This window comes from Mauremys reevesii, linkage group 22 (assembly GCF_016161935.1).
Source record: "Mauremys reevesii isolate NIE-2019 linkage group 22, ASM1616193v1, whole genome shotgun sequence".
Lineage (NCBI taxonomy): Eukaryota > Metazoa > Chordata > Testudines > Geoemydidae > Mauremys > Mauremys reevesii.
In genome coordinates, this window is record NC_052644.1 from 4853687 (window position 1) to 4863656 (window position 9970).

Genomic DNA, 9970 nt, shown 5'->3' on the forward strand with positions numbered 1-9970 from the left:
AGGGTGGTGTGGGTGCGCCTTTAAGAACTGAGAACCCAGTTCTGCCAGGGACAGAGCACCTTCAACGCCTGTCCTGGAAAGGACTGAGAGGTCCCAGTGCGATGCTGGGGTGAAAAGGGCCAATGTGATCCTTGGATGTTTAAACAGAGAAATAGTGAATAGAAGAGGGGATGTGATTTTCCCTCCGTGTACAGACCGGGTGAGACCGATACTGGATACTGCAGTCAGCTCCGGTGACTGATCCGAGGGCTGGAGAAAAGGTCTGATAGCAAGAGTCTGACAGAGCCTGATCTCTTTGGTTTATCAAAGGGAAGATTGAGAAATGGCTTGATTATAGCGTATCAGCACCTTCATGGGGAGACAATCCCGGGTACTAAAGGGCTCTACAATCTAGTGGAGGAAGGCAGAACAAGAACTGGTGCCTGGAAGCTAAAGCCAGACAAATTCAGGTTAGAAATAAGGCTCATGCATTTAACAAGGAGGGCGGGTGGAACCAACTCCCAAGAGAAGCGGTGGATTTTTCCATCTCTCGCTGGCTTCAGATCAAGACAAGGTGCGTTTCTGGAAGAGAAACATTAGTCTGACACAAGTGACTGGGCTCAAAACAGGGGTAACTGGATGGGGAGCAAAGAATCTAACTAGTTTGAAGACAGGGCTTGATAAATTCATGAACAGGATTATACCATGGGGTTGCCCGTGACTGTACTTGATGACCCAGGAGGTCTCTTCCTCCAGTCCTATGTATCTATGACTTCTCTCGCCTGGGCTATTTAGGAGGTCAGAGTACATGGTCTTCTGGCCTTAAACTCTATGAATCTACAGTAGGCATCCTGCACCTGGGCAGGACTGGGACTTATAGGTGAGCTGCCTATCACAAGAGGTTCACTTCCTGTTACCTGGAAAGCACTGCCGATGATCTCCACCGTAAGGACCCTGCTGCAAGCTGCAATTCATGGTGCCGCTGCCACTAACACTCTAACGAGCTGTGCAAAGTCTCAGACACTTTTTGCTACAGACCCCCGGAGTTAAAAAACAAACGAAAATACCACGAAACAGGACTGCTCAGAAACGGGATATTGGGCTAAGTGTTTTGCAGCCGGTGGATCCTGAAAGCCGAGGGCCAGAAGTCACTCTGAAAGGCGCTGCCCTCTGTGAAAAGCCCACGTGTTATAAGCCACCAACTCCCCGTCATCACCTTTCCAGGCAGGCTCAGCAGAGAGGCCAAAGAGGAGACGGAGCTCCCTTTATGGGGCAGGGTCAAGGGGTATGTGAGGAGTATTCTCAGCCTGTACCCGCTCTGAGAATCAAGAGAGAGAATCTATACTTCGAGTCCACAATGCAGCACCTTTCCCCAGGTGGTTTTTATTATTATTACTACTACTTTGCCTTGATTCATAGGGCTCCTATTCTCCCATCAGCCTATGCCCTTGTGCATTTACACCAGTGCAAAGCAGGGGCATTTTGCACTGGCATTAGCACGGGGCAGAGCGATGGACAGATAGGGACAGTAGCCGTCAGATGCCCTAGGATGCAGAGCGAAGCGTGAACAGCACCCGGCAGAGTTTATTCTCTATCACCACGGTGTGAGCGTCAGGCACCTTCAGCAAAAACCACACCTCAGATGCATGAATGAAACAGCCCGTTATCTTCACACACAAACCATTCCCATCCAACGTGTTTCCCACCAGCCCCAAGTTTGTTGCAAAGAGAAAATTAAAAAAAAAAAAAAAGACAGACTCTGGTAACAACAAGACAAGAAGCTAGAAGCGTTGGAGAGAGATCTTTCTAAAAGCCCCTAATTGCAAAAATATTAGCATAAACTATGACATGAATTTAGCTCAATTACTGCAGGCTCCCGCATGAGAGTTATAATTAAAATCCACAGCATTCGGTACAAACCTGCAGAGGTTAAGAGGAGTTCTTTTTCAAGTCAGGGGAACTCAAAATCTCTATTTTCCCATCAGAAATACACAGGATATGTTTCCATTCAGTGAAGCGATAGATCTTTTGCACAGATTATTTTCAGGAGGACTTTCCCCAAACAGCAGGGGGGAGAGAGAATATTTTTCCTTTTTTTTTAAATCATTATCTGCTAGGAACTTAAACCAAAGCTAGTTCTGGGTCACCAAGACTCTCTTCAATCTGTTTGTAACAATGCCTAGGAACAACACATCTGAATAACTAATTCATATTAGGATGGCAGCTATAGATACCAATCATGATAAGTGGAAGCTTAGGTCAGGAAGGACTTTTAAAAACATGCTGAAGTGTTGGGATTAAAAAGGGGGTGAACTAGAAAATTTTAATGGCTTTGAGATTGTTCCTCACTTAAATTAAAGACAGGTTTGTTCATTTGTTTGTTTTTTTTAAATAAACCAAGGCTGGCTTGCAGGTAACACAAACACAACAAACAGCTGCTGGGCATCTGAGCAGGGGTTGCAGAATGGGAAACTGACCCATCTGCTTTCACTGCCACAAACTCATGTAAAGATAAAATGTCCAAACTGCACCTTGGAGAAATCTGGTCTCACGTGTCCACAGCAGATTCATTCCCAGACAGCATCTGCTGCTGCCAATCGTGCCTGCCAGGCCTGCATGCGCCCCTCGGCCACCCTGGTGTGAGCCAGACCCAGCCGCCACATCTGCCTCTGCGTTTGGGGCTCGTCTCCCGGTGCCCTTGCCACCAGCCTGCGGATCTCGCTCCAGCACGAAGCACGCCTCCCTCCCGGCCCGGGTGCTTGGATGCAGAAGACAGCGAGGTTTGGGAGAGGTGCTTTGCTTTCCCTCGGCACACCACCCGCCTCCACCCGCCCGCAGCCACAGACCTGCTCTGGCCCACGTCCTCGCCACACGCACACATGCATACCGATCCAAACGCACGCCCCACCGCACTCGCACCCTCTCGCACATACCAATCCAAGCCCACACCTCTCACGCATATCAAATTGAGCTCATCAATAGGAAGGCTGCTTTGTGCATACCAATGCCAGCCTGCCACTAGCAACACAGGCCACAGGCGGACGCTGGAGAGGGGCATGGGGCGATCAGTTCCATCTTTTAAACTCCCCGACTCGGGTTTTTTTCCCCTTGCAGGGGGTGTGTGTGATATTTGTCCATCAGCTTGTTGTTTGGTGGCTGGAGGGTTTGCAGAAGGCGCAAGGCTATGGATGAGCATTAGGAAAAACTAGGTGCAAAATCTGTGATCATGGAGCCGTCCCCATGAGCCACGCGCCACGTTCCACCCTGGGTGTTCGCAGCCCCGTAGACTAGACCTCATGGGAGAACTTGGGAGGGGGAGGGAGTAAGGGAGGGTGGCAGAGGCCCATGTGCGTGATCAAAAAATGTACTCGCTTCACTCCAAGTGGGCAGCAGAGAAGGGTTTGCTCTGATGCAATTAGGCCCCAACTATTAAAGCAAAACTCAAAGGTCTTTATTAAAGATTCCCCAGGACAGTCAGGAGGGGATGGGAGCAGGCTAAGGTGTCCCCTTGGGGAACTACACCAAACCACTCCAATCTGGTACACCAGCTTGGCTGGATCTGCCTTCCACAGACAGGAGGGCTCCTGGGTCCCCTTAGAATCCTTCCTCCCTGGCCCTGGGGATTTTTGTAGCAGCCAGCAGCAAAACTACGCAGCCCTGCCCCATCCTCCATTTCCAGCCCCACTCTCTGCCTCCTGCAGCATCACCGGGAGGAAAGATCCTGCCCACAGACTCACAGCTGGTCTTTCTATGGCTGTTGCATGAAACTGAATAGACCCCGGCCGGCTCCCACATTGCTGCATTACCTTACACCCTCAGATCCACTCCCACCCCACACTGCCACTTGAGCTCAAGGAGAATCTCCCCAAGCTCTCAGCACTATGGGGGCTATGACCCATGGCCGAGCTGTGCTATATACACACACTAGCTGAGTCAGTGCCATAAACATGCGAGTCACATCCATAGCAATTCCCCCACTGAGGATCTCCAAGCACTTGATACACAGCAGCAAAGCCGCACAGCCACCCTACGGGGTTAGGTGGGCATCCGTGCTTCACAACTCAGGAAACAGTAGGAACAGACTAAGTGACTGGCCCAAGGTGTCACAGCGAGTCCAGTGACAGAATCTAGAATAGAACCCAGGAGTCCTGACTCCCAGCCCCCCACTGCCGTAAGCCCCCATGCCCCTCCCAGGGCTGGGAACAGAACCCAGGAGTCCTGACTCCCAGGCCCCACTATTGTAACCACTAGACCCCACACCCTTCCCAACGCCTCGTCTATTCCTCTCAGCTCTAGCTGTCCTCCCGGGCCTCTCGCCTCTTTGGGGTCATAAAAGCGGTCCATTTTCAAATGCAAAAATGGCAGCCAAGTGCCAAACTCCCAGTGACTTTCAGAGGCGTCAGGCACCAAGCAGGGGAAAATCTCCCCGGAAATTCACATCTGGGTGGGGAGGAAAGTGCCCTGGACTTTCAAGAGGGCCCTAGAGGAGGGCGGTAGCTGTTGGGCATTTGATCAGGACTAGCAGGTGGTGGGGCAGAGGTAGGGGGGAGCCCAGATTAAACGCTGGAGATTAGATTGTGGAGACCAGCCCTGGGATGGACTTGGTAGAATCCAGCCAGTCTTTCCCAGTTCTAGGACAGACAAGCCCCGGGCCCAGCCAGGCACATTCTCTGGTTCCTTCTCTCCAATCCCAACCCAGCTCTCTGTCCTTTTACCATGGCTGGGAGTGGCAGCTGGACAAATTCAGACAGGACCCAGGCTGCGCGTTTGTAACAGGGAAGGGTAATTAACCCAAGGAACAGCCCCCCTCGGGACAGGGGGGATTCTCTACTGCTCTGAGTCTATGGTGAGATGGGACGTCTGTTTCTACACGCTCTGCTCTAGCTCGCCCCCCAGATCTGGGCTGGAGGCAGGGATCGCCGGGCGAGATTCCCTGGCCTGCGCGATGCAGGAGGTCAGATCAGAATGGTCTCTTCCAGCACAGAACAGTCAGACCTTAGTTCCTTTCCAGAGCCAAAGCTGAGAAACCCAGCAACCCGGGTGCAGTCCGGAAAGCAGGCCAAGGCTTGGAACACCCTGGGCAGGTGTTATCCCACCCCGGGTCTCTCTGCGGCCGGGGAAACCCCAGACTCCTGGAGCGAGCACTGATGCTTTGCCAAACTCTGGGCAAACAGGCTGGGCAAAGCCCTGGAGAAGTGTGTTAGGGGATGATCCCAAACTGCCCCCCAGGGTATGAGCTCTGGGATCCACCTAGGACAGCTCCCCCCATTAGCCCTACATTTCTTCTCACCCCCTGCACTCCAGTGGGACGACATCACAGCCGCCCTCCCTCCACAGCCCGATTCTGGCTCAGTCTCTCTCCACCTTCCGCCACAGATGGGCTAGGGAAGGAGGGCAGGAGTCCGGGGAACGGGACGGATGGAGTCGGGGGGACGAGGTTTGTGGCTATAATGGCTGAGCTCAGGCTGGGACCCTGCATGGGGAACCGGCTGCCCAGATTAAGGAGCCAGAGAGAACCACAGGGTCGGTCTGTCCCCAGCCACCGCCAGAGAGAGAATCCCCTTTATCATCAGCCCAGTCCTGCTCTGAACATATTTGCTCAGCAGACGGCCCAGGGCAGAGCAGGTAACCAGCCAGGGCCAGGAATCCTTCCACCCATAGCAGCAGAAGGCAGGAGATGCTGCCAGGCTGCCAACTGGCATTCAGGCATCAGAACAGACGTGGCTTTGAGGGTAAGGCATAAGTGTGGGGGGGGGCACGTTACCGACACAGCAAAGGAGCAAGATTCACCTGCTGAGACATCACCTCTGAATGAGGTTTGGAAGAGCGATGCCCCAAGCCGTGCCCTGAGCTCTGCCATGGCAGCTCCTTGGTATCTCCAGCACTGGGAGACAGCTGCTCTCTGGCCGGCTCTGCACTCCCAGGGAAGTAGAGGGGCCCAGAGCTCAGAGCAGGGCTGGGGTTCTGGGCTCAGACCCTCACTGTCCCCCCCATATATATCCCAAACACAATGCTCAGTCACTAGACCCATTACCCTGGATCTTTGCTCCCGCAGTGGATCCAGCCCTTCGCCCAGCACAGAGAGAGAATGGGGGATTCATATTCAAAGCTAAAAACAGTCCTGCTCCCCCTGTCCCCCACCCATCCACAGCCTGATGGGGAGGGGAAGATGCCAATCCAGAATCCAACGGGGCAGAGCTGGGCTCTCCCCCAACATCCAGGGGAAGAAGTGGGTGGGTAGGGGAGAAAGTTTCCCAGATCAACAGCTGCACATCAGTGCTGATCATGGGGGGGCGAGGGGGGGTGCACTCCACAAGATGTGCCTGAGCAGATCTCTCTGCAGGGGCTGGGGCTCTGTTGCCCCCTCCCTCCCTCCCTCCCAGGGCAGCAGCTGAGTGTGGCAGGAGCTGGGGTGGAGGGTTTTATGGGATGAAGGTGCATGGCATGGAGACAGAGGTGGGTGTGCTGGTGAGAGCAAAGGGTGGTTTAGATGGCAGGGGGAGGCCAGGTCTATACGGGGGGTGGGAGGGGGTAGGCCAGGTCCATTTCATGCAAATACCCTGACCCAGAGCCCCCTCCCCCCAGCTAAAGTTAGGGGACCCACAGGTTAGGGCATTCCCCCTCCCCTCAGTTGCTGTCAATGCCATGTGCTCTGGAGCCAGATAGGAGCAGCCCCTCACCAGCCCTTGACAGACCCCCTGAACCTACACACATACCCTCTCCATGGCCTCCATGCACCCCAACACAGGTGCATTCCTACCTGGCTCCCCCAACAGATATGAACCCCATAGAACCCTCCGCTTACATATTCAGCCCCTAGACCCCCCCATCCATGCACCCAGTGCCCCACACACTCAGCCCCCTCTCTGTGCAGACCCCCAACTCTCATACACCCAATGCCCCATCATCCATGGGACTCCCACAAACCCAGCTATGCACCCCGACCCCCATTCAGCTCCCTGCACCTGCTTTTATACAGACCCCCCCACTCATGCACCCCCTAGATCCCACACTCAGCTCCCTGCACCCCTTCTATCCAGAGCCCATTTCCCATACCCCCAGATACCCATGTTCCAGCCATGCAACAACCCCCCCTAAATCCCCAGCCAAGCCCCTGCCCCCCACAGCCTCCTGCATCCCTTCTCTCCCGACCTCTACTCCCATGCCCCTCAGCCCCTGCCTACCACACAGAGTCCCTGCACTCCTGCTATCCAGCCCCACTTCCATGCATCCCCAGCCCCCACTCACCCCTGCACCCCTTCTCTCCAGCCCCCACTTCCATGCATCCCCATCCCCACACTCACCCCTGCACCCCTTCTCTCCAGCCCACTTCCATGCATCCCCATCCCCACTCACCCCTGCACCCTTCTCTCCAGCCCCCACTTCCATGCATCCCCATCCCCACTCACCCCTGCACCCCTTCTCTCCAGCCCCACTTCCATGCATCCCCATCCCCCACTCACCCCTGCACCGCTTCTCTCCAGCCCCACTTCCATGCATCCCCATCCCCCCCTCACCCCTGCACCCCTTCTCTCCAGGCCCCCACTTCCATGCATCCCCAGCCCCCACTCACCCCTGCACCCCTTCTCTCCAGCCCCACTTCCATGCATCCCCATCCCCACTCACCCCTCTGCACCCTTCTCCAGCCCCACTTCCATGCATCCCCATCCCCCCACTTCCATGCATCCCCATCCCCACTCACCCCTGCACCCTTTCTCTCCAGCCCCCACCCTTCTCCAGCCCCGGAAGGCAGAAGGCGGAGGAGTTACCCGGCTGGCATGGCAGGATCCCAGGGCAAAGGGGCAGGTGCCCGGGCCGCTGTAGCTGCTGCTGGCGGCTCCTCTCCTTCCCGCGGGGGGGTGACCATCCGCCGTGGCCTCGGGGCGCTGGGGGCAGCAGCCGGCAGGCGCCTCCATAGACCCCCCCCGGCCCCGCGCGCCGCGCTCCCTGGGGCTGCCCCGGCTGCAGGGAGGGCGCCCGGCGGGTCCCGTCTCCTCCCCGGCTGGCTCCGCGCACCCCCCTCTCCCCTGCCCGGCCGCCCTGCCTTTCAGATGGTGATTAGCGGACATTGTGAGCGGAGCGGCGCGGCGCGGCGGGGCGGGGGGCCGGGGGAGGGGATTCCGCTGGAGCCGCCGGCACACCCCGCTGCATACTGATGCTGCCAGCGCCGGGCGGGCTGAGTGGCTGGGACTGGAGGGGGGGGGTCCCCCCGCCCCATAGCCCGCACAGGGACCCCCCCTCTCCTAGAGCGGCACCCCCCAAAAAACACCCTGAGCAGCACCCCCAGCAAGGGCTCACACTGGGACACCCCCCCAGCCGCCCAGCACCGATGCAGAGGAAGGATCCTTCATCCCGCAGCAGCACCCCCCAGCTACGATGGGACCCCTCCTTCCCAGGAGGAGGCTCCGGCCCAGAGCAGCACCCCTCAAAGACCCCGAGCCACCCCCCCCCAGCAAGGATACACAGCAAAGATCCCCCTCCCAGAGCAGCAGCCCCCCACACCAGCCAGCAAAAGACCCCAACCCCAAAAGCCACCCCAGCAAGGACTCACACTGGGACCCCCCCCAGAGCAGCAGCCCTCCCCCTCAGCAAGGATGTACACCCAGGGTCCCCCGCCCAGAGCAGCACCCCTCAAAGATCCCTGAGTTGCACCCCCAGCCCCGACCGCCATCCCTAGCCAGGATGCACACAGGCACCCCAGCACCACCCCTCACCAAAGACACCCCTGTCCCAGCACAGAAACCCCCATCCCCATCACCCCCAGTAAAGATGCAGAGCAGGGACCTTCCCCAGAGAACCACTCTCAGACCACACTGGGGAACACACACCCCAGCACCAATGCACAGGAAGGATCCCCCATCCCACAGCAGCACCCCTAAAACACCAGAGCCGCACCCATAGCCATAATACACACTGGGACCCCCACTTCCCAGCAACAGTCCACACCAAGGGTCCCCCGCCCAAAGCAACACCCCCTCAAAGACCCCTAAGCCACTGTCCCCTCAGCCCTGATCACCACCCCCAGCAAGGGCTCGCACTGGGACACCCCCCAGAGCAGCACTCTCCCCTCAGCAAGGATGTACAATAATCCCACTCCCAGAGCAGCACCCCTCAAAGATCCCTGAGCCGCACCCCAAGCCCCAACCCCCATCCTCAGCACACAGGCACCCCAGCACCACCCTTCACCAAAGACACCCCTGTCCCAGCACAGCAAACCCCACTCCCATCACCCCCAGTAAAGATGCAGAGCAGGGACCATCCCCAGAGAACCACTCTCAGACCACACTGGGACCACACCATTGCCCTCAGCAGGGATACACGCCAGGGGATTCCCCAGAGCACCACCCCAAGCTCACCCGGGGCCCCCTCCCACAGCAACACACCCCAGCAGTGTCCTCCATCACCCGCAGCAAGGATCCAGAGAAGCACCCCTCAAAGACCCCTCCCAGAACCCCCACCCCCAGCAAGGATGCTCTCCAGGGGCACCCCGGAGCAGCACCCCACTCTGCTGTTCCCCACCTCCACTGCAACACTCCTACCCCCCCCCTCCACACACACACACTCTAAACCACAAGACATCCACATCCTACTGCAGCCAGAAGCCTTCGGTCCAATGCCCCCTCCCTTCCGCCCCCAAACCCCACCCTGCAGCAAGGCAGCCCACTAGCACTGCCGCTAGCCTCACACCCTAGCAATTTACACCCCCTTCCTCGCCCCCTAACATAGCCCAGTCTCCCAGCAGAGCACTGGACAAACACAACCACCCCTCTTCCCTCCATCCGCAACAGAATCTCATCGGACTGTGACCCCAGCAGGGCTGGAGGAGCCATGGAGAGGGGCGAAGGTGATAAGGAGCACATCTACCAGCTGGGCCTGGAGACAGCACCTCAGGGGCTCAGGTAGGAGGCAGGGGCTCGGCACATGAGCACAGCATAATCGCAGACGTGCGAACTGACCCATCAGACAGGAAATAAGGCAGAAATTTTTAACC

At 57.2% G+C, this 9970-nt stretch overlaps 1 protein-coding gene across 1 annotated transcript in view; it reads right to left on the reverse strand.

Moving 5' to 3' along the window:
• NPAS1 (neuronal PAS domain protein 1) overlaps window positions 1-7964 on the reverse strand; it is a 96110-nt gene extending 88146 nt beyond the window's left edge. The window contains exon 1 of the mRNA XM_039511042.1: window positions 7749-7964. The gene's annotated coding sequence lies outside the window, so the exon portion shown is untranslated. The remainder of the gene's footprint in view (window positions 1-7748) is intronic.
• Window positions 7965-9970: the final 2006 nt, after the last annotated feature.